Here is a 26,065-nt window from a genome sequence, read left to right as displayed (position 1 = left end):
AGGCAACTTTCTACAATTATAAATATAAATGCAAGTATTGATCTACATTGGGAAAGAGCTTAATCAGTGGAAGTTCCCTATAGCAACTGAAAAAGATAGAAAGGGAAGGAAGGAAGGAAAGAAGAACTGAAGGAAGGAGGAACAAAGAAGAGAAAAGAAGAAAGAAGGGAAAGAAAGAAGGAAGAGGAAGCAATTTGTCACAGTTAGTATAGCTGGTTAGGGGCAAGGCTTGGACTAGAATCCCAACTTCTACTTCTCCCAGTCTAGTACTCTTTCCAGTATACTACACTTTAAAAAGGCCTCTAGAAGAGTAATATGTCTCACTAATGTCATTCTTTTTCAGATAGTAGTCCTTTTTTGGGAGGTATTGGGTTTTGTATTTCACATGATTTGGCTGCTTTCCATTTTTATCATAAAATATGGAAAGGAAAGAGCCAAACTTGATTAAGAACCTCAAGAGAACATAATTATTCATTGACACCAGTTATTAAGAACTTTTCATGTAAACAGACACTAAATTTGAATAGCATGCCACAGGACATACTGTATTGTAATTCTAACTTTACTTCAGAAAACTCTGAAATGTCATTGAATAGCTTTTGGCTTTTCTCCCAAGCTCAGTGCCAGGTTCTGCTGCTTCAGTTGCATCCCTGAAACAAGATGGTGAAGGTTGGAGTCAATGGATTTGGCCGTATTGGGTGCCTGGTGACCAGGGCTGCATTCACCTCAAGTGGGTGTAGACATTGTGGCCATCAATGAGCCATTCTTTGACCTCAACTACATGGTTTATATGTTTCAATATGATTCTACCCATGGCAAGTTCAAGGGCACCGTCAAGGCTAAGAATGGGAAGCTGGTGATCAATGGAAAAGCCATTACCATCTTCCAGGAGTGGGATCCCACAAATATGAAATGGGGAGATGCTGGAGCCAAATATGTTGTAGAGTGCATTGGATTCTTTACCACCATGGAAAAGACTGGGGCCCACTCGAAGGGTGGAGCCAAGTGGGTCATCATCTCTGTTCCTTCTGCTGATGTCCCAATGTTCATGATGGGAGTAAACTATGAGAAATATGATAATTCCTTTAAGATTGTCTGAAATGCTTCCTGCACTACCAACTCCTTGGCCCTCTTGGCCAAGGTCATTGACAACTTTGATATTGTGGAAGGACTCATGATGACATTACTACTACCCAAAAGACTGTAGATGGCCCCTCTGGTAAGCTGTGGTATGATGGACATAATGTTGCCCAAAACATCATCCCTCCTTCCACTGGTACTGCTAAGGCTATAGAGGCAAGGCCATATCTGAGCTGAATGGGAAGCTCACAGGCATGGCCTTCTTTGTTCCTACTCCCAATGTACCTGTTGTGGATCTGATCTGCCACTTGGAGAAACCTGCCAAATATGATGATATCAAGAAAGTGGTGAAGCAAGCATCAGAGGGACCCTTGAAGGGCATGTTGGGCTGCAATGTGAACCGGGTTGTATCCTGTGACTTTAACAGCATTGCCCTCAATGACCATTTTGTCAAGATCATTTTTTGGTATGAGTATGGTTATAGCAACCATGTAGTAGACCTCATGGTCTACATGGCCTCCAGGGAGTAAAGTGGAAAGCCATGGATCTTCACCCACAGCCAAAAAAAAAGAGATCCACCACTGGTGAACCTACATTCCTAATCTATGTTCCTATACTGGGGATCCTGTATCCCTTTCACATCCTTGTCCCAAAGCACCCCTGTAGTAAGGGGAGAAGCCTTGAGTCCTGGATGTGTGTCATCAATAAAGTCACCACATTCAGTGCCAAAAAAAAAAAATCATTGAATAAATATCAATGACAATCAATCAATAATAAACAAGCATTTATTAAGCCCTACTATGTGCCAGGTGCTATGTTAATAATAGGAATACAAATCCAAAATGAGATGATCATACCTGCCCTGGAAGAACTTCCATTTTGGGAGAAGTAGACATGTTCCCAGAGAAGGAAATAAGTATCTATACAACAGAAATGCCCAGTGATTTAGGATGGGGTGCTAACTATTGAGACGATCAACTTCTAGGGAAAGCTGACGCTTGGACTGAGCCTGGAAGGGAACTTAAGGTTCCCAAAGAAGCAAATGGGGAAGCCTTTCCATACTTTGTTAAATAAAGGAGAAAGAAGAAAGAATGGCATGGGGTATGTGGAGGTTAATTTGGTTGTAGCCTGCTGAAGGGCACATAATGTGTGATTTGTGTGAAAAGATAGCCCGGGGCTTGATTGTGAAGGATTTTACATAACAAATACTTTTAGGCATGAAAATATTTTATGTTTAAATGAGCAAAGTCTTTGAATCTTAATTCATTTTGAATTGCCTTCTGGAGTGCATGGTGTGTTCAGGAAAGACCAGAATCTTTGATGTGAGATCTGCTGAGCCCTTTTCAGGGTTGTTTCCCTCCTTTAGTGTCTACCTGATTCACCCAACTCTTTCCTGGGGCTCCAAGAAGCTGTAGCATGTACACCTTGGTAAGTCATTTCAGCAGATGGGCTAAACCCCGTAATCGAGGGGTGTCTACCCCAAGCATGTGAAGACTTCCCCCAGTAGAGTGGGCAGATGAGAACAGCTTGTTCCAATGGTTCTGAAGGCAGCAGAAGCATGTGCTTTGGAGTGCTTAGAGCTTGGTTAGACATGGAAGACAGTGAGGTCATCCACTGCATCTTGAGCCATGACCAGTCATCTTGACTTTTGTCTTGTCACTGGACTCCAATGACTCTGGAACAAAGAGTGAGGCCAACAACTTTGGGCAACTCTGCTTCATTTAAATTCACTTTATGTGCAAATCAAAATACATCACTCATTTCATTTTACCATTTTTACCCACTTCAAAGGCCCTCCTGTGACAACAGACAGCAAGAGATGAAGATACACTGGGAGCACACAGGCAGCCTAGTCCATAAGGTTGTCTTCTCATGGGAATGAATCAGCAGGGGGATTCAGCGGCCCCCTGGGTATCTGAGGAGCCTTTTTGAAGGACCACACTGATCACCTTCTGGTATGAGGAAGGGGCTAGAAAAGGTGCTCTAAAAATTGTCTGCTTTGCTAAACCTAACCCTGGCCCTCTTGTGTGTTCCCACCATGATGAACTCTGATGAAGTCAAAGAAAAAGTTTATGAAGACCTGGAGATCCTCATCATCAATGTGCCTAAAGAGGATAAGCTCATAATTCTGGGTGACTTTAATGCTAGAGTAGGCACAGACTACCAGACATGGCAGGGAAGTCTTGGGAGGAATGGATTTGGAAACAGCAACAGTAAAGGTCACTTATTACTGAAGACTTGTGTGTCTAATGACCTTCTTATCACCAATGCTATCTTTCATTTACCTAAATGGAATATAACCATGAATGCACCCTTGCTGCAAACATTGGCATTTAATAGACTATGTCACTGTAAAGAGAAGAAATAGAGAAGATGTAAAAGTGATGAAGGTTATATGTGGTACAGAGGGCTGGACTTATCACAGATATCCTCTCCAAGCTAAGTATTCACATTCAACAAGAGCAGTGGCCCTAGCGCAAAATGATTACCAAAAGACTTAATGTTGACCGAGTACTTCTCTCAGTTAACTTGGAGGGAAAGCAGAGCCAACACACAGTTGGCAACAGTGGAGCAAAAAAGGAATGGGCAGCTTTTAGAGATCTGGTGTACAGTACCACATTACTCATCTGGGCCAGAGCAGTCACAAACATCAAGATAGATTTGACAAAAATGTTGGGGAAATTCAGAAGATGCAAAATAAAAAGTGGGAATGCCATGGTGCTAACCAGCACGGTTCATCTATCTTTAAGAAGGCAGCATTTAACTCCATCAAGAGTAACATGCAAGTGAGAGATGCAGTAAGAATCTTGGCTCAGTAAGAAGGCAGATCAATTTCAGTTTTATACTGATAGTAACAATCCAAAGCACTTTTATGATGCCCTGAAGGCTATTTATGGGACAAAGACCTATGGTGCATCTCAACTACTCAGTACTGATGGAGTCACATTGATTAGTGATAAGGACATGATTTTGGACAAGTGGGCTAAACCCTTCCATAGCATACTCAGCAGACTGTCATCAGTCAATGCTGAAGCCAACCATAGATTGAAGTCAATCCCTCCTTAGCTGAACTTCCAACTGAAGAAGAGGTTTTGAGGGCGATTAGGCTCCTCTCATGTTACAAAGTGCCTGTGCTGATTCTACTCTAGCTAAGATTTACAAGCTAGGGGGTCCATGGCTCATACAAAAGTTAACTGAAATTCTCTGGGTTATATGGCAAGAGGTTATCCCCCATGAGTTCAAGGATGCTTCCATTGTCCATCTCAGTAAAGGTAAAGAAAATAGATTGTCCTGTGACAACTACAGTGGAGTCTCTCAGTCATTGCTGGCAAGATTCTTGCCAGAGTCCTCCTTAATAGGTTGATCCTTCACCTGGGAGATGATCATCTACCTGAGAGCCAGTATGGCTTCAGAAAGGGTCAAGGAATGGTCAATACAGTGTTTGCTGCCTGACAACTCCAGGAGAAATGCCAGAAACAGAACAGAGGTCTATACAACATTCATTGATCTGACCAAGGCCTTCGATATTGTCTGTCAGTTATGAGGGTTTGTGGAAAATTGCGGCAAAATTTGGTTGCCTGGAGAAGTTCATCTGTATTGTATGTTCAGTTTCATGACAGTATGCTAGCACAGGCCCTGGTTAATGGATGATGCTCTTGTGCTTTTCCAGTAACCAATGGAGTGAAGCAGGGCTGTAAGCTTACTCCCATGAATGATATTTTCAGCAATGTTGTCAGACACCTTTCAAGAGGATGAAAATGTCATCAAGGTAAGCTACTGCACTAATGGCAAAATGTTGTTGTTGTGTTCATCCTTTATTGCTGAAGAAGACCATGCCATCAGAGAAATGATGACATGACTTGCACTTGACTTTGTTTTGAGTGAGGGAGGGCTGTGCAGGTCACCAGCCTCACTTCTCCTCCAGAGCCATCTGACTCCAGTGGCCAGATATTCATCAGAATGACTGGAGGTGGCCCAAGATGCAATGGGAGGCCTTGGCCAAGGCCTACTCAGGTACTCACTTAGGGTGAGGTAACACCCATTCAGTCAATAGGTCTGTTTAAGAAGTAGTCAGCAGATGGTCCCTTTATTTTTTCAGTTTGCCTCAATGGCAAACCATTTAACTTGGAAAGGCTATTAGTCAAGATTAGAATAGAGGGAGAGTTGGTTCATGAGTTTTTGTTTGCAGATGATTATGTACTCAATGCAGCCTCTGAGGTTAAGATGCAATAAATGAATTGATTCTCTGCTGCTTGTGCTAATTTTGGCCTAACAATTAATACCAAGAAAACACAGATTCTCCACCAGCCAGCACCACACCATCCATACATGAAATCATCAATTAGAGCAAGTGGAGAAATATTGAATGCTGTGGATAAGTTCACTTACTTGGGCAATATACTTTCCAGTGATATACATGTAAATATACACGTAAATGACATTCATTGCCAGAGTTAGCTCAGTGTTTGGGGGGCTCTGAAGGAAAGTATGGGAGAAAAGAGATATTAGACTGCCTACCAAACTACAGAGGCCTGGTGCTGACCTCATTGTTGTAGACCTGAGAAACCCGGGCAGTTGACCAGCAAATGCTAGGAAACTGAATCATTTCCATTTGAATTATCTTAGGAAGATTGTGGATATAACCTGGCAAGATAAGGTACCAGACACTGAGGTCCTCTCTTGAGCTAAATTGCCAAGCATTCAAACTTTATTACAGAGCGTGCAACTCTGATGATCTGGCTACATTGTTTGAATGCTAGATGTACATTTGTCTAAAAGACGATTTTGCATAGAACTTACACAGAACAAATGCTCACATGGGGGTCAGAAAAAGTGATATAAGGACACTCTCAAGGTCTTTCTGAACAACTTTGGAATTGATTGTCTGAAATAGGAGACCCGAGCACAAGACTGCCTAGCATGGTGTGTCCACAACAGAGAAGGTGCTGTGCTCTATGACCAAAGCAGAATTGCAGTAACTCAAAAGAAACATGAGATGTGCAAATTTAGAGACTTCTCAACTTCAAATGTTCATATGAACTATTAGTGCCTGGCCTGTAGTAGACCCTTCTGAGTTTGTATTGCTCTGATCAGTCATAATTGGACATACTGTACCTTGATTCCAACATAGTGATGCCACTTTAGTCCTCTTTGAGAAGGAAGGACAACAACTAACCAACCTTCTACTGTCTTACTTTCCCATATCTTTATCTCTTTTTTTTTTTTGGTGAAATAAATGTCTTACTTTATGTAAATCACATAAATAAATAAATCCCATACCATATCTATCAGGATGCTCAAAAATTCAAGGGAAGTAGGAGGCTTAAGACTAGAAAAAAGGAATCTGGAGCTCTACTGGGGCATTGTATAGGGGTTTGTGACTAGTGTCATGTCCTCTCCAGTCAGGACCAGATATATGCTGTTAATCAAGGGTACTTTCATCACCCAAAACTAGTGGTCATTGCTACAGTAACCTCCACATATCTGGTGCTTATCTTGAGTCTGCTAAGCAGGTAGCTGTTGCTCACCCCTGGGTTCTGCCCCTTTATGGGTGATGTTGACATTCTTGTCTAACTAGGGTGAGGAATGGTGTTTTATCAATCCAGTTGTGGCTTGGCCCCCATTCTACCAGTTCCTCCCTTCTCTCTTTTTACTCTGCAGTTTCTCTTTAAAGTACTTACAAATATGTACTCATATGAAAATGATCCAAATAGAAGACAGGAATCAAAACATGTTGACATGAATGTATCTTCTGGCACATTCCCCAGCCTATGGTCCTCCAGTCTCTGTATCAACCCCCTAGCGGTTGGCAATCCAGAAACTTGGAAGTTCATTTTCCCCAATGCAATTTGCCCATGGGTTTTCACTTACAACCCAGCTGCCATGGTTGACCAGTGTCCAATCCATCAATATGAGACAAGAATTCAGTGTCCTCTAACCCAAAGAACAGGATGGGATATGCAGTCAGGACTGCATTCAACCTAGTCTCACATCAAGGCAGTCACACCCCTTGTTTCTCAATCCCAAACACAGTGCAATATGTCATTTAATTTATATTGCTCTTCCTCTTATACAAATCAAATCTGAGGGAGTTTCTGCCTCTAGTAGGTCACTAATTTCCTTGTTATCACAAGGACACCAAAGAAGAGAGAGAGAGAAAGAGAGAGGCATGAGCTTGGACAAGCAAGCTGCCATCGGCTCGATCCCACTCCCCAGGTTCTGACTTGTCCGTTTCAAATCCCCACGCCCTTGTCTTTCTTCTTTGAGCCCACGCTTTGCTAGTCCCCCAGGGCTGAATGGGAGGGGTATGAATGCTACATTAGTAATTTGATTTTTTAAAAGGATTCACAGTGAAGTCCCTTTTCCATCTTACCACCTAAATATACATTTCCCAACCTGTTCTCTTAATCATGACAAAAGAATTTTGAGTTTGCATTAGGCCTTAACGATAGTAAGACATTTAGTGTATAGGTTATCATCAGTGTGGAACAACAGACGTACATTTTTGTAATTCTGGGGGCCAGGGGTGGGTGACTGGTGGGAAAGGATGTGACACTTTTTAGAAGAGAAACCATATTATAAAAATACCAACAAATCTGGTACTTATTGGCACTTTGGTTTGCAATATTGAGATTGAATTTAAAGGCTTTAGGCTAAACTTAGTACATATTATCTGAAGATATATTCCCTGGCACAGGTAACTAATGAACCTTATCTTCTCCCCTCCACCTTCTATATTTCCAGGTTGGAGTTGGTGGTAGAAAATATTTAAGAAGGAATTTTCAAAACAAAGATTGAAAATTATATTTCAACTTCAAAATTACTATAGAGAATGCATTTTTAGGGCATGATTAGCGTAAGAATTTGTTTTGCTGGACTGTACATATTTGTAATGAGGGTTTTCTTTTTCTTTAAAATTGTTCAGTTGAAGGAGTGGTGTGGAAACAACAAAGAAAAAATAAATGTTTGTGATGGGGTGATAGGACCTGGACTCTGATTTTTCCCATACATTTCAGCAACCCAGTCTCTGAATTTTCCAACACAACCCAGTCCCTGGCTTCTGGCCCATCCCAGCTCACCTAGATCCTAAATAGTCCTTCTAATAATCCTTTCACTGTGGCTCTTGACCCAGCCTGACCACTTAATTCCTTTCACTATGTCACTTGGGTGACCCCAGGCTACTTATCACTTTTTAATCCTATCCAGATCTTCTCACTGTCCTTTTTTTCTTTTTTTAGAGTGAGGAAAGCAGGGCAATTGGAATTAAGTGACTTGCCCAAGGTCACACAGCTAGTAAGTGTCAAGTGTCTGAGCCTGGATTTAAACTCAGAACCTCTGACTCCAGGGTGGTGTCCTACTCACTGCACCACCTAATTGTCCCTCACTGTCTATTTTTTTTGTATATAGGTATCAGTCTTACTCCCATGAAGATTCACTCAGAATCTAGCCAGCTCTATTGGTGCTAAAATCAACTTCACTACTTTGACTGAAAGAAGGCTTGAGTGGTTGAATGCTTTCCAGGCAGACTCACCCTGTATCCTTGACTTTTGGGGTTCCTAGCATCCCAAACTGCATCAATTGTTAAGAAAAAAAAGGATACCCCCCCAAATGACTGCAGAGATTATGTAGCTCTATGATACTAATAGCTAATATTTACATAACACTTCATAATTTTTTTCACATCAATCCTGTGAAGCAGGGAACTTAAATATTATTATTTTTGTTTTTCAGATGAAGAAACTATAGCTAAAAACTTGTCCATAACTGTGTCAGGAATAGGGTCTAAACCCACATCTCCAGACTATAAATCCGGCTCTCTTTTTACTGTATTACGCTGCCTTATCACTTGAAGATGTTATTTTTGGAGGTAATGCCCAGGAGAAAGACTAGTCAGACCTTTGTGCTGGTATTAAAGATACCTTCCCATAAAAGCTCTAAGCAACCCCACTGACATCGCATTTGATACTTTTCTGGCATTCATTATTGTCTCCTTTCTGGGGTGTAAAATCTTGCCCTGTATATCCCTTAGTCTGCTAACACAACATGAAGGATTGATGTAAGGACAGTTTTAGATCACCTGAGCTACACCTTTGTACCCTCTATAAAAAAGGGAGTTAAATAGTCTGTCAGAACCATATCTGAAGAGCACAGGAGAAAAAAGACTACACTATACTACAAAATACTACACGCTGAAATTTGGATTCAGTTCCCTGGAGTATCTGCAGAGCCTCTCCAGAGAACCGAATGGCCCCAAGACTGAAAGAATCATATGGCCCCACAGATGGCAGGAGATGGAGGCAGCTGTGAAATATCAGGGACTTCCTGGACAAATGGAGAGATTCTAAAACCAAACCTCATGAGGAGAAGAGGAGGAATTGCTGTATAATGCCAACTTCTTGGAACAAACTGAAGAGTGCTGGGACTAAACAGGGGCTGGAACCAAGGAACAGTAAAGGACAAATTCAGAGCGAGGAGAAACCGACTTGAACGTGGCTGGTTATTTGTATACATAACTATACAGGTGTAGGGAGAGGGAGCAGGGGAAAGGAGTCAACTCTTAAGCAACTTTCTGTGCTTTCTTGTTGTAGAGGAAATACTAAATCTGAAGCATTGTATGGGTCCCTGGGAGAGGCAGGAATCTATTTGAGAGGAAGGAGTGGTATTTTGACTGTTCATGGACTAATATAGAAGTCCCTTCTGTGTGTGTGTGTGTGTGTGTGTGTGTGTGTGTGTGTGTGTGTGTGTGTGTGTGTGTGTGTGTGTGGTGTGAGATTTCCCAAGTTTCTGAGCCTGCTTTTTGTAAATCCAGTGGTTTTCAGAGGTAGTGGGTAGCACAGTGGATCTTATAACCTTTGGCTAGTTACTTAAACTTCTGTTTGCCTCAGTTTTCTCAGCTATAAAATGGGAATAATAATAATAGCACCATCCACCTCTCATGGCTGTAGAGAGGATCAAATGAGATAATATGTTTAAAAAGTGCTCAGCACATAGCTTGACAAGTAGCAGGCATTATAGAAATGCTTATTTCTTTCTCCTTTTTGCTCCTAGTTCTGAACTGATGGCTATATATGCAAACAATATTCAAACAGATTTCTGAAGGAAAGCATAGAAGTTGAAAATGAGGAGTTTGGACTAAAAGATTTCTGAGACTGAGAAATGAAGCATCCTGCCCAAAATTACATAGCAGGCTATAGGCACAGCTGAGACTATTTGTTCTCCACATTATTCTATAGGCAGTTACTTCTGCTGTTGTTCAGTCAAGTCTGAACCTTTGTGACCCCATGGGGGAGTTTTCTTGGCAAACATACTATACTTGTTTTCCATTTCCTTTTCCTTCTCATTCGACAGATCAGGAAACTGAGGCAAACAGGGTTAAGTGATTGTCCAGGGTCACATAGCTGCTAAGTACCTGAGGGTTTTGACAGGTCTTTCTGTCTCCAGGCCTATCCATTGCACCACCTAGTTGCCCCATCATGTGGCATATGTGTTCTTAAAAAATCACCATGCTGGGGGTGGAGCCAAGATGGTGGAGTACAAAGACACATATACGCAGGGTCTCCCCCCACAGCCCATAAAATACCTGTAGAGAGGGACTCTCAACAAATTTTGGAGCAGCAGAAGTGGAGAACAACAGAGTGGAGGAGATTTCCAGCCCAGGGTGACCTGAAAGGCCCACGGAAATGTGGGTTGCCCCTAATGTGGAGTGGAGCATGGAGCCCAGCCCAGCCTTGGCCGCATGGTGCACGGCTCCCAAACAGCCACTGGGGGCAGAATCTCCAGTTGCGGAATCCCCAGTCCCAGCAGCAGCAGTTTCAAAGATCCCTCAACACATAGGCACCAAAGGTCAGTGATGGGGTTTTTCCAGCTGGCCAGGAAGGGAGAAGGGCCTTCCCATAGCTCTGGCAGCACATAGCCACCTCAGAGGCTACATGTCAGGCATAGCAGCCACATACATTTTTGGAGCGTAAAAACCCTGGGGGCATTGAAGAGCTGATTCTTGCCTCCACCCTGTGTGGAGGCCCTGGGTGAGCTGGTCTTTGTCTCACACTGAATGGCGGCCCTGCCCATCCAGCTTATCCAAAAATCAGCCCCCAGTGCTGACTTGGGAACTGGAGGCCAGGTGGCTGTGGAGAGGTAACTGCTAAGATTCTGGGCACAAAAATCCCTCTCTGCATCCAGACCAGTACATGCTTGATCATGCCACATTGGAGGAACTGAGATCTCACAGATTCCCAGAGTATACCCTACTCTTGACAAAGGACCCAAAAGTCAAGTAACTGATTGGGAAAAATGCCCAAAAAAGGGGAAAAAAATAAGACCATAGAAGGTTACTTTCTTGGTGAACAGATATCTTCTCCCATCCTTTCAGATGAGGAAGAACAATGCTTACCATCAGGGAAAGATATAAAAGTCAAGGCTTCTGTATCCCAAACATCCAAAATAAATATTCAATGGGCTCAGGCCATGGAAGAGCTCAAAAAGGATTTTGAAAATCAACTAAGAGAGGTGGAGAAAAAATTGGGGAGAGAGATGCAAGAAAAGCATGAAAAGTGGATCAACACCTTGCTAAAGGAGACCCAAAAAAATGCTGAAGAAAATAACACCTTGAAAAATAGGCTAACTCAACTGGCAAAAGAGGTTCAAAAAGCCAATGAGAAGAAGAATGCTTTAAAAAGCAGAATTAGCCAAATGGAAAAGGAGGTTCAAAAGCTCACTGAAGAAAATAGTTCTTTCAAAATTAGAATGGAACAGGGGGGCGGAGCCAAGATGGCAGAGTAGAAAGACGCACATACACATAGCTCTGAACCCACAACCCATAGAATGGCTACAGGGAAGTAACTCACGGCGAATTCCGCACCCAGAGGCCACGGAACATTGGAGCGAGGGAGATTTCTGTTCCAGAGAGACCTGCAAACCTCTCGCGGGGGGGTCCTTCGCGCGGCGGACTGGGCGCCGGGACTGGGAGCTGAGTGCAGCCCTGCCGCGGCCGCGGCACCGAGAGGAAAAGATCCGAGCAGGCTTCACAGACAGGATCTCCAGCGGCCACGCAGGTCCCTCCACCCACAGAGGGATCTGCAAACCTCTCGCAAAAGGTCCGTCGCGCTGCAGACACAAAGCCCAGCCCAGACCTGCTGCGGCCACGGCTGCGGCACCGAGAGAAACAGATCCGAGCAGGCTTCAGGGACAGGATCTCCAGCGGCCGCACAAGTCCCTCCACCCACAGGTGACAGGGGTGGGTGAGAGAGTCTCTTTGGCGGGTCGAGAGGGGAGTGGGGTGCCCCCATAATTCAGGCCCCCCCCCCCCGGGAGGTAGAAGCTGAGAGGTGGCTGCAGACAGGGGCTCCCCAAGAGGGCGGGAGCCTGAATCCATTGCGGAAGGTCTGTGCATAAACCCCCTGAGGGAACTGAGCCTGAGAGGTGGCCCTGCCCCGACCTCAGCACCAGAACATAATCTCATACTGAATAGCAGCCCTGCCCCCGCCAAAAGCCCTGAGGCTGGAAGCAGCATTTGAATCTCAGACCACAAACACGGGCTGGGAGGATCAGGAGGTGAGGTGGGTGTGAGGAAAATATTCAGAGGTCAAGTCACTGGCTGGGAAAATGCCCAGAAAAGGGAAAAGAAATAAGACTATAGAAGGTTACTTTCTTGGTGAACAGGCATTTCCTCCCTTCCTTTCTGATGAGGAAGAACAATGCTTACCATCAGGCAAAGACACAGAAATCAAGGCTTCTGTGTCCCAGCCCACCCAATGGGCTCAGGCCATGGAAGAGCTCAAAAAGAATTTTGAAAATCAAGTTAGAGAGGTGGAGGAAAAGCTGGGAAGAGAAATGAGAGACATGAAGTCAAAGCATGAACAGCAGATCAGCTCCCTGCTAAGGGAGACCCAAAAAAATGTTGAAGAAATTAACACCTTGAAAACTAGCCGAACTCAATTGGCAAAAGAGGTTCAAAAAGCCAATGAGGAGAAGAATGCTTTCAAAAGCAGAATTAGCCAAATGGAAAAGGAGATTCAAAAGCTCACTGAAGAAAATAGTTCTTTCAAAATTAGAATGGCACAGATGGAGGCTAATGACTTTATGCAAAACCAAGAAATCACAGAACAAAGAGAGAAGAATGGAAAAATGGAAGATAATGTGAAATATCTCATTGGAAAAACAACTGACCTGGAAAATAGATCCAGGAGAGACAATTTAAAAATTATGGGACTACCTGAAAGCCATGATCAAAAGAAGAGCCTAGACATCATCTTTCATGAAATTATCAAGGAAAACTGCCCTGAGATTCTAGAACCAGAGGGCAAAATAAATATTCAAGGAATCCACAGAACACCGCCTGAAAGAGATCCAAAAAGAGAAACTCCTAGGAACATTGTGGCCAAATTCCAGAGTTCCCAGGTCAAGGAGAAAATACTGCAGGCAGCTAGAAAGAAACAATTCAAGTATTGTGGAAATACAATCAGGATAACACAAGATCTAGCAGCCTCTACATTAAGGGATCGAAGGGCATGGAACAGTATATTCCAGAAGTCAAAGGAACTAGTACTAAAACCAAGAATCACCTACCCAGCAAAACTGACTATAATACTTCAGGGGAAAAAATGGTCTTTCAATGAAATAGAGGATTTTCAAGTATTCTTGATGAAAAGACCAGGGCTGAAAAGAAAATTTGACTTTCAAACACAAGAATGAAGAGAACCATGAAAAGGTGAACAGCAAAGTGAAGTCATAAGGGACTTACTAAAGCTGAACTGTTTACATTCCTACATGGAAAGACAATATTTGCAACTCTTGAAACATTTCAGTATCTGGGTACTGGGTGGGATTACACATGCACACACGCTCACATACATAGAGACAGAGTGCACAGAGTGAATTGAATAGGATGGGATCATATCTTTAATACAAAATGAAATCAAGCAGTGAGAGAGAAATATATTGGGAAGAGAAAGGGAGAAATTGAATGGGGCAAATTATCTCTCATAAAAGAGGCAATCAAAAGACTCATTAGTGGAGGGATAAAGAGGGGAGGTGAGAGAAAAACATGAAGTCTACTCTCATCACATTCCACTAAAGAAAAGAATAAAGTGCACACTCATTTTGGTAGGAAAACCTATCTCACAATACAGGAAAGTGGGGGATAAGGGGACAAGCAGGGTGGGGGGGATGATAGAAGGGAGGGCATGGGGAGGAGAGTGCAATTCGAGGTCGACACTCATGGGGAGGGATAGGATCAAAAGAGAATAGAAGTAATGGGGGTCAGGATAGGATGGAGGGAAATATAGTTAGTCCTATACAACACAACTATTATGGAAGTCATTTGCAAAACTACACAGATATGGCCTATATTGAATTGCTTGCCTTCCAAAGGGAAGGGGTGGGGAGGGAGGGAGGAAGAGAAGTTGGAACTCAAAGTGTTAGGATCAACTGTCGAGTAATGTTCTTGCCACTAGGAAATAAGAAAAGCAGGTAAAGGGGTATAGAAAGCTATCTGCCCCTACAGGACAAAAGAGAAGATGGAGACAAGGGCAGAGAGGGATGATAGAAGAGAGAGCAGATTGGTCATAGGGGCAATTAGAATGCTTGGTGTTTGGGGGGGGAGGGGATAAAAGGGGAGAAAATTTGTAACCCAAAATTTTGTGAAAATGAATGTTAAAAGTTAAATAAATAAATTTAATAAAAAAAAAAAAATAAAAAAAAAATTAGAATGGAACAGATGGAGGCTAATGACTTTATGAGAAACCAAGAAATCACAACACAAAACCAAAAGAATGAAAAAATGGAAGATAATGTGAAATGTCTCATGGGAAAAAACAACTCACCTGGAAAATAGATCCAGGAGAGACAATTTAAAAATTATGGGACTACCTGAAAGCCATGATCAAAAAAAGAGCCTAGACATCATCTTTCATGAAATTATCAAGGAAAACTGCCCCTGATATTCTAGAACCAGGAGGCAAAATAAATATTGAAAGAATCCACTGATCACCTCCTGAAAGAGATCCTAAAAGAGAAACTCCTAGGAACATTGTGGCCAAATTCCAGAGTTCCCTGGTCAAGGAGAAAATATTGCAAGCATCTAGAAAGAAACAATTCAAGTATGCAATCAGGATAACACAAGATCTAGCAGCTTCTACATTAAGGGATTGTATGATATTCCAGAAGTCAAGGAACTAAGACTAAAACCAAGAATCATCTACCCAGCAAAACTGAGTATAATACTTCAGGGGAAAAAATGGTCTTTCAATGAAATAGAGGACTTTCAAGCATTCTTGTGAAAAGACCAGCTGAAAAGAAAATTTGACCTTCAAACACAAGAATCAAGAGAAGCATGAAAAGGTAAACAGCAAAGAGAAGTCATAAGGGACTTACTAAAATTGAACTGTTTACATTCCTACATGGAAAGACAATATTTGTAAGTCTTGAAACTTTTTTCAGTATCTGGGTAGTTGGTGGGATCACACACACACACACACACACACACACACACACACACACACACACACACATAGAGGGAGACAGAGAGCACAGGGTGAATTGAATAGGATGGGATCATATCTTAAAATAATGAAATTAAGGGGTGAGAGAGAAATATATTGGGAGGAGAAAGGGAGAAATGGAATGGGGCAAATTATCTCTCATAAAAGAGGAAGTAAAAGACTTTTCAGTGGAGGGAAAAAGAGGGGAGGTGAGAGAAAAAACATGAAGCTTACTCTCATCACATTCAACTAAAGGAAGGAATAAAATGCACACTCATTTTGGTATGAAAGCCTATCTTACAATACAGGAAAGTGGGGGAGAAGGGGATAAGCAGAGTGGGATAATGGAAGGGAAGGCAGTGGGAGGAGGGAGCAATCTTGGGGAGGGATAGGATCAAAAGAGAGAATAGAAGCAATGGGGGGCAAGATAGGATGGAGGGAAATATAGTTAGTCTTACACAACACGACTATTATGGAAGTCATTTGCAAAACTACACAGATATGGCCTATATTGAATTGCTTGCTTTCCCAAAGGGAATGGGGTGGGGAGGGAGGGATGAAGAGAAGCTAGAACTCACAGTTTTAGGAATAACTGTTGAGTATTGTTCTTGCAACTAGGAAATAAGAAATACAAGTAATGGGGTATAGAAATTTATCTGGCCCTTCAGGACAAAAGAGAAGATGGGGATAAGGGAAGGGAGGGATGTTAGAAGGGAGGACAGATTGGTGATAGGGGTAATTAGAATGCTCGGCATTTTGGGGTGGGGGGAGGGGAGAAATGGGGAGAAAATTTGGAACCCAAAATTTTGTGGAAACGAATGCTGAAAACTTAAATAAATTTAAAGAAAAAAAATCACCATGCTATGCAAAATCAAACAATAAAAATCACAGGGTTTATGGGAAAAATGAGATTAGGAACACAATACTCAAAAATTTCATTTGTGATACACAAAAAGGAGATAGGAATCTAATGAGAATGGAAGCAGTTTAGATAAGTTAAATTGTTATAATACTACAATAAGTAGTAGTAGTATCTGTGACAATGGAACCCAAAGTTGACTGACTAATAGAGCAGGGTCCTCTGCAAGTCAAAACTCTGGGACAGTTAGTGAAGGTGGGGAGAGGAAGACTGAAGTGGTGGCTGTAGATCAGTTCTCCCCTCTTCTGTCCTGTCTTCTTACTACTCCAGGAGATATTATAATAAGTACAATACTGTATCTTGAAAAAATATAAAGTTTGCTTGTAGAAATGCACATCAAAAGGGTTGTAAGTTGTGAGCTATTGTGAAGTTGTGCAATTTTCTCCTTTCTCATGAAAGAAATCACACATAAGTCAATACAAAATGTGAGTCATGTTCAAAATGTTCCCTATCAAACAAATTTGGAACAAATTTGTGTTTTCAAAACAAACATTATAGCAGAACTGACTGTACCTGATAAAGGTCCTTGGGAAAAATTCAGTTTGTTCAAAGAGACCTTGCAGATACCATGGCAGGACAACATAAAAAAAGGAAAAGAAACAAATTTTCATTCTCTTTATCATATCTAGGGAAATCTAAGCATGGACAGAAGCTGCTTAACCTTTGGAAGCTGATCATGGCCCTTTATGTAAATAGGAAGATTACAAAGAAAAGTATTGTATGCTGCTGACTATGTAGTAGTAGTTCCTTTACAGAAAATTCAGTTCTGGTAAATCAGAAACAATTCTAGATATCTTTTGATCAGTCAGTCCACTAGCATTTACCAAGTGCCTACTATGTCCTAAGTACTGAGAATACAAAGAAAAACAAACTTTGCCTGCCAGTCCAGTGGGGAAGATAACATGCAAACAACTATGACCAAATAAGCTAAAAACAGAAAAACTTGGAGGGTAGTCACAGAGGGAAGACATTAAGAATAAGAAAGAATGGGAAAGACTTCTTGCAGAAGGTGGGACTGTAACTGAGGCTTAAAGGAAGCTTTCCCCAAGTAAAATCTCATTATAGAAATTGACTACATTAAAAAATTTATCAATCATTTCCTTACCAGTGACAAATCTTGTGATCCTTTGTGAAGAGATGTTGCCTGTAGGCTACATACTCTACAACTGATAGATTGCTGATGGCTATGATTGCTGCCTTTTTAAAAGAAGTGGTTAAAAACTGGTAGAAGTTTGCTAGGATAATTAATAGATCATCTTGAGCAATTTGATTCATGTTATTTTCTCCATGACTCTGAGTGTCAATGGGGTAGGGAAGAATCAGAGGTAGATTGGGCACTGTGGCCCAAGATCCATAGTGAGACAGTACTACCATGTACCACTATTGTTTTTGTTGTTTATTATGCCACCAAAGTGTAAGTGTAGAATAAAAACTTCAAGGTAGATGGATTTTTAAAGAATCTTTCTCAATATATAATAATTACAAAAACATTTTAAATGTAGAAATTCACATAACAAGAGCTGTCCACCACATGTAGCATGAGGGATGTCACTGCACAGCTCAAAGAGAAGCAGAATAGTCATCTCTAGATTCTTGTCCTCCCACCTTTCTCCAAGGGAGACTTTACTTCTTGTCGGGAAAGTTATTTATAAGATTACAAGTCATTCCCCAATTGAAAAAGGAGATGAACAGGTAGTTTTCAGATGAAGAAATCAAAGTATAGTTATATGAGAAAATGCTCTAAATCATTATTAAGTAGGAAGGTTAGCAGCAGGTTGGGGCCAGAAGCTTGGCTACTTTGCTTACTCTTCTCAGAGACAGGGGTATTGGGATAGAATTGCTCTGATAGATATCTGCTCCCTTAAATATTGTTACGCTAGGAGATGTGATTTGGAGGTCCACACTAAACTTCTGATCACTGTTCACTGATGGGAGGAGGACTCAAAATTTATATCTAAGACTACTCCCTTCTCACCAAATACCAATTCCACAATGAACGTAGCCAATAGTAAAGAAATCTATTTATCCAAATTGATAGTAAAATAGAAATCAGAGAAAGTATACAGAAGAGAATGTGAATCAGATGATACAGAGTGAAGACGCTCTGAGATCGAGGGTACTCAGCTTAACTGAGAGAGAGACCCATGTCTCACCCAAGGGGAAATTCCCCAAAGTTTCTAGTCCAGCAAGCTAGGGTTAGAGACATGTTGGAGACTGTCAGTTCCTCTTATGTTAGCTTTTTCCCAAGTCTTTTCCTTCAGCAACCTGAAGCAGGGTTGGCATCTTGTATCTTTCTCTCCTGAAGGAAGCCAGAAGGGCCGTAAGCAATTGCAAAGATCAAAAAGACTCTGAGAGACCCAAAAAGCTCGAAGAATGTCCAGACTTAAAGAAACTCCAGAGCTTAAGAGAATGAACCTCTCCCCTCTTGTGATCTTACCAACTCTGCCCTTGCCCTTCATGCAAGCACAGGACATCAGTCTCCACCAATGAGGAAAGAGTCCCAAACTGATGGGCTTTGGGGTTCAGGGTTACATTCATGCTAGGATTGCTTAAGATAAAGCCCTTTACACAACCTGGCCTCAATCTTCCTTCCTAGCCTTATTAGACATTACCTCCTGTACTCTATAGTCTTCCTGCTAGTGATGCTCTATCTCTTTTCCTATGTCTTGCACTGGCTGTGCCCCAAACTTGAAAGGGACACCCACCTCACTTTGACCTCAGCTTCCTTTCTTTACTTCAAGTACCACCTAGGCCACCATTATGTGGAGAGAGAGAAAGAGAGGACATTTATGAAGCACCTACTATGTGCCAAGCACTTTGCCAAGTTAAATGCTTTACAAATATGCTCTTATTTGATCCTCATAACATCCCTAGGAGGAAGGTATCATTATTATCCTTATGTTACAGTTGGGGAAACTGAGTCAAACACAGGTTAAGTGACTCACCCATAGTCACTTAACTTAGTAATGTCTGAGGCCAGATTTAAACTCAGGTCTTCCTGACTCCAGACTCAGCACTCTATCCTCCCCACCACCTAGCTAGGCATGTCCTTACCTGGGTGTTCCCCATACCAGTGAAATCATAGATCTGGTCCCTGTTATTAATACATGCACATCCTGTCTCCCCAGGAGAATGTAAGTTTCTTGAGGGCTGGGATTATAGTATCTCATTTTGTTTCTGTCCCCTGTGCCTAGTACAGTGTTTAGCACATAGTATAACAAGTTTCATACATGTTTGTTGATTGACATTTCCCAGCACATGCGACATTAGTTTATTTAGTACATAACCATCCTTTAATACTTGTAATATATATTCCTATTTTTCTACCTCAGGTACTATAGTTTGACAACAAATGTGTTATCTGAACACATCTTCCTTGTTGTAGAAGTGTGGTATTGTTGGAAAGGACAGCTAGGTGGTACAATGGATAGAGTTCCAAGGCTGCAGTCAGGAAGACCTGAGTTCAAATGTGACCTGAGACATTAGCTGTGTGACCCTGGGCAAATCATTTAACCCTGTTTGCCTCAGTTTTCTCATCTGTCAGATGAGCTGGAGAAGGAAATGGCAAACCACTCCAGTTTCTTTGCCAAGAAAACCCTAAAGAGACAGACACAACTGAATAACAAAAATAGTATTCCTGGAAAGAAGCCTTCTGCTCCCTCAGCTATTCTCCTCCATCCTCAGCCTTTTTTTAAGCATCAATGCCCATTCTTTCCATATCTCTTGTCTCAGAGGAAGAGGCAGCCTCACTCCTTGTTGCTCAAGCTAAGCCTTTCTAGCTGTGCCTTTAACCTCAGCTGATCCTGCAGCACTGTACCTAGAGTATTGAGGAGTCAGAAACATACTATAGGGAACAGTTCTAGCTCTAGGGTCAGAGGACCTCAGTACATGCAAATGTCACCTCTGATTCTTGGGCAAATCATCTAATCTCCATGGGCCTCAGTTTCCTCATCTGTAAAATGAGAGGGTTGAACTAAATAGCCTCCATGCAGCTTTAGACTTATCTTCTTAATTCAGACATTCAACCATACCACCTCTCTGAGCATACCCTTCAATGCCTCCCTATTGCCTTCCAAATATAGTTTCAATTCCTCAGTCTAATATTCAAGGCCCTCTACTATCTGAGGCTACTCTGTCTTTTCAGCCTTCTCAAATTCTTTGCCAAGAAAACCCCAGATGAGGTTGGGAAGAGTCAGACACAACTGAAATGACTGAAAAACAACACAGTCTGTGGTGTAGCTGAATTAGACCTGGTGACCCCACTCTCTCACTTTTGTCCTTTACTCACTTTGCTATCTATACACCTAGAATACCCTCCTAACACTTCCTGACCAAGTTCTCCTACACCACGCCATCCCCAAAATAATATCCTCTGCATTTAATACACTCCATAAAAAGTTTAAATTTAATTGAACTTAATGAAATAAAACCAATCTTTTAATAAAAAAAAGAAAAATCAGATCTGCTACAAGGCACTGGGATTTCATTTATCTTGATAATTCGGGCCCCCCTCTCCCAAAAGGCAAATCAACAAGCATTTAAGGATTTCCTAAATTCAGGTGGTGTACTAAGCTCTTGGGATAGTGATACAAGCAATAAAGAAAGGTAGCTCCTGCCCCCCCCTCAAGGAGTTTACATTGTAATGAAAGAAGACAACATATAACAAGATGCCAAAAAGTGGAGTGTGTGGTGGAGAAAGCCCAGAGAAGGAAGGATGGCTGTTCCAGGCCCTTCCTCCAAATGGAAGTTCTTGGAGGAATAAAACAAAGCAAAAACTAGGAATTTGCCTGAATTGCCCAGCTTTTTCTCCTTCCTTATTTGAATTAATAATTTGTTTTCTTTTGCTAGAGGTAAAGTAGATCTACACAATCAATCCATACCCCTTATCATCACCACTTTTTAGGAGTTTGACCCCAAGAAATGAAAACATGACATCTTTCATCAGAACTTGATGAAGATATTAACATGACCTAGAGAGAGAATCCTAAGCTGGTTGTTAAAATTCAAAATGCTCATTGTCATAGAAGTTTTTTTTTTTTTTATATTGAGGCAGATTAACGGAGACAGATTTAATTTACTGGAAGGTATGCAAGGGTTGTAATAGCTTGTCAGTATGTTTTATTTCTTCTCAGATTTTTTCAGTGAAAAGGGGGGGAAGTAAAAATCTCTCAGATATAAGAGACGGAAGTAGCAAACAGGCCATTTGTTCCTCTGTATGCCTTCCCCCCTCCCCACCAGCCTAGGATTTCCAAATCTAAAAAGTCCTAGCCTTATGTATTTGTTTCCTTGTATTCTCCCCAGTGAACAACACTTTGTTATTGTGCACTTTGGGGAATTAATTAGAGTGTGGAAAAATGTGGACTATAGGGAGCTCTGATGCTAGTAAAAGCAAACCCCACCTAACACTGGTAATTGGGTCTATGAAAACACAGCTGTTAGACAAAAATCATATTACAGTGGGCAGTTAGTTGTACAGGAACAATTTTATGCATGAGTGATCGGCTGATCAGTGTTAATGATGGCTCTGATGATGCTCTCTGTTAATGATGTTACTGTGAAACAATGCTGGCCAGGGCAACCCTGAGCAGGATATGTTGGTACTTCAATACTCTGGTGAAGCTGAGATCTCCCTGAAGAGGTTAATCCCTGCAATAAGGCAGATCACAATCCATCTATGTTTGCCCCTCCTGTGTGGTTCTTCACCTCTTGGAATATATATCCAGTATGTTGGGGACACTATTAGAAAAAACAGAAAATACTCTAAAAGCACTTCTCAAAATGAAGGATTAGTTCCCTTTAGTTAATGGTTGGAGGATAGGCCTTTGGTGTTGTTGAGTTGTTTCAGTCACATTCATGACCCTGTTTGGGGTTTTCTTGGCAAAAATACTAGAGTGGTTTGCTATTTCCTTCTCCAGCTCATTTTACAGATGAGAAAACTGAGACAAACAGGATTAAGTGACTTGCCCAGGGTCTCACAGTTAATAAGTGTCTGAGGCCAGATTCAGACTCAGGTCTTGCAGACTTGGCACTCTATCCATTGTGCCACCCAGTCACCCTGAGGATAGGCTTAGGAACTGATTATTTCTAATAATTCAGGTTGGTACAATATGTTAGGTACTTACCACCAGGTTCTAAAGACCTACAAAACAGGTAGCAAAAGGGTAGGAGAGGATTCAGAAGGTGCTATTAGGGTTGTCACTGATCTTCTGACCTAGAATGACCACTGTCCAATCATTTGGTGTACTCTGAACCTAAGTCAATCTACAGAATAGTCTAAATCATAACACTTTTCCCAGAGGAAAGCAAATACAGACTTGTAGAGAAACCTAGCCAGGTAACCAGACTCCCGAGAGCGGTATTGCTCTGCCATAACAAGGTCTCACATGGCTTTTTTATTCCACCTTTTGTCAAAATATTCGGCTTTAAAGCTATGTTGTAAAGGCCAGTTTATTTATTTTTTCTTTTTTTCTTTTTTCTTTTTCTTTTTTATTTCTTTTTATTTTTTAATGTTTAACAATCACTGCCATACAATTGAGATTTTATCCCCCCCACACCTACCCCCCACTACCCCCTCCCTCCCCACGACTGCATACAATTCTGTATAGGTTCTACATATACTTTCCTATTGAATATATTTTCACTATAGTCATGCTATATAGTCGGACTAAAATAAATGAAAGAAATCATATAACAAATCAAAACATGATACACAAACACATACACATACACAAACATGATCTGCTACATTTTGCGAATGACTTCCATATTTCTTTCTCTGAGTGTGGAAGGCATTTTGCCTTGAGAACCACCATTGGGATTTTTTTTTTTTTTATAAGAAGTTCTTGCGTTATTACAAAATTCCAAGTCTACCAGAAAAAACTCTCACACACTGTGGTCGTTGCTGTGCACAAAGTTCTCCTGGTTCTGCTCCTTTCACTCAGCATCAGGTCATATAAGTCCTTCCAGGCTTCTCTGAAGTCTTCTTGTTCATCATTTCTTATGGCACAATAGTACTCCATTACATTCATATACCATAATTTATTCAGCCATTCCCCAATTGATGGACATCCCCTTGACTTCCAGTTTTTGGCAACTACAAAGAGTGCTGCTATAAATATTTTTGTACATGTGGGACCCTTTCCCATTTTTATGATCTCTTGGGGATACAGTCCTAGTAGCGATATTGCTGGGTCAAAGGGTATGCACATTTTTGTAGCCCTTTGGGCACAGTTCCAAATTGCTCTCCAGAATGGTTGGATGCGCTCGCAGCTCCACCAACAATGAATTAGTGTTCCAACTCTCCCACATCCTCTCCAGCATTTATCATTTTCTTGTTCTGTCATGTTTGCCAATCTTATAGGTGTGATGTGGTACCTCAGAGTTGTTTTGATTTGCATCTCTCTAATCAATAGTGATTTAGAGCATTTTTTCATATGATTATAGATAGCTTTAATTTCTTCCTCTGAAAATTGCCTGTTCATATCCTTTGACCATTTATCAATTGGGGAATGACTTGTATGATTATACATTTGAGTCAGTTCTCTATATATTCTAGAAATGAGGCTAAAGGCCAGTTTAAAGAACACTAACCGAGAACCTTGGGCTCTTCCTGCCTTTTGTTGTTTCAGTTGCTGTTCAGTAGTTTCAGTCATGTCTGACTCTGTGACCCAACTGGTTTTTCTTAACAAAGATACTGGAGTGGTTTACCATTTCCTTCTCCAGCTCATTTTAGAGATAATGAAATGGAGGCAAACAAGGTTAAGAGACAGCTAGCAACTGCCTGAGGCCAGATTTGAACTCGAAAAGATGAATCTTCCAGACTCCAGTCCTTACTCTACCCACTGTACCATCTGCCTTTATGTGGCACCAAACTCAAGTTCAGAGTATGAGGAAATTAGAAGTCCTCACTGTGCCTTTCTGTTCTCACAGCTCTATTTTTCTTCCTCATTTTGAGGTACCACTTCCCCTGACCCTCCCTGAGAAAGTGTGTATGACCTGGCCTCTCTCTAGGTACCTGGCAGAATCGGCTCATAGTGGCAAGTGCATTGACATACTTCATGTGATCTTCTGCTATGCAGTGTAGCAGCCAATATATGAACACATCCCCTAGTCAGCTGTTGAGTTCCATTAAGTACCCACATATATACCCACATCTTAGTGCTCCTACATTGTTCTCTACATCTTCCTTTTTGAAAATCTTCCTTCTGGCTCTTTTTGTGAAGCAATGGTTGTTACCAATGGCCATTTAAACCAGTTCTGTCTACTTTTGTACCTTCGAGGCTCTTCTTGGAGGGATAAACTATTACCTCTTATCCTGTCTTCCTTTCTAGAAACCTCTCAGCCCAGGTTGATGGGGGACTGAATGTTTAAAATTTTACAAATTTTTGATTTTTATTTTCACATCACATTTGTTTCTGACTATACCCTTTTCTCCTTCATACCTGGAGATCCACCCACTACTTGGAGTAAACGTTTTAAAAGAGAAAAAAAGCAAGTTTAGCAAAACTAGTTAATACATGAAGTGTGTTTGACAATGTAGGCGATATTCAACATTTACAGGGCCCTGCCTCTGCAGAGAAGGTAGGGGAGGTCCATCTTCTCAACTCTTCTTTGGGCCAAGCTTTATCACTACAGTTACACAGTGTTCAGTCTGCCTGGTTTGTTTTTGTTCTCTTTCCACTTCCTTCTGGGTAGTCACTGTTTAGATCATTTTTTCCTCATTTTGCTTTGGAGGTCCAGATTTAAGAAGTTTCCTTACCTCTGGAAGCCTTCTTTAAGAAAAGGAGAATGTTGGTTGCCCCATTCTGTTCTCCAGAATTACTTTGACTTGAGGCCATGTGACCATGGGCACTTAGTGTGGGCTTGGGAGTCTTCTCTGAACCAGTTTCTCAGAATATTGACTTGAGCTCCAATCAAAGTGAGGATTTTTGATCTCTCAGTAGCTGCAGCCTACCATGCCTGCTGAAACCATGTTGAATACCCTCAAAACTATCCGGTCTGAGCAACCAGATTAGTGGAATGGTTACCTATCACATCAACTGTCCTGTTATGGACTATCTCCTTATGGAATGGCATGGTTCACATAATAAGTATTAGGCAATATCAACCCCCTAGGCCCTAGAATCAATCGAGCCTTGAGCTTATCTAATATAAGTGAAAGAATGAATGAGAAAAGGTACTTATTAAGCACTTACTACTTGCAGAAAACTGCTTCTGGCCCCAGGCAAATGTTTCTTTGAGCCTGACCTAAAGATCCCTTCTCCATAACTCCAGTATTTGTTTCCCTGCTTCAGGCAGGCTTCTTCCCCCATGATTGTTGGCTCCCCAACTCACAACTAGGTGAATGGTCCCTTGCACTGGAAATCCCGGTCCTGGAGAATCTGGTATGGTCACACTCTGGGAAACTGATGTGCCCATTTAGACTTGCATTGCCTATTTTTAGGGAATCTCCAATTTCCTTGAGGAGGTACCCGTATGTGGTTCCCATCCCAGGAACTGCTTGATTATATGATCTGAATTGCCCAGCAGAAGCACAGACTATAGAGAGACTAGTACTATCATCACTTAGAGTACAAGCTCTAGTATGGGC

The 26,065-nt window shown here is 41.6% G+C and overlaps 1 pseudogene; it reads left to right on the top strand.

The window, feature by feature from the left end:
- Positions 1 to 660: 660 nt before the first annotated feature.
- LOC140507816 (glyceraldehyde-3-phosphate dehydrogenase pseudogene) lies at positions 661 to 1,610 on the top strand (annotated as a pseudogene).
- The last annotated feature ends 24,455 nt before the right edge of the window (positions 1,611 to 26,065 follow it).

This window comes from Notamacropus eugenii, chromosome 5 (assembly GCF_028372415.1).
Source record: "Notamacropus eugenii isolate mMacEug1 chromosome 5, mMacEug1.pri_v2, whole genome shotgun sequence".
NCBI lineage: Eukaryota > Metazoa > Chordata > Mammalia > Diprotodontia > Macropodidae > Notamacropus > Notamacropus eugenii.
This window is presented reverse-complemented; position numbering and strand designations above follow the sequence as displayed.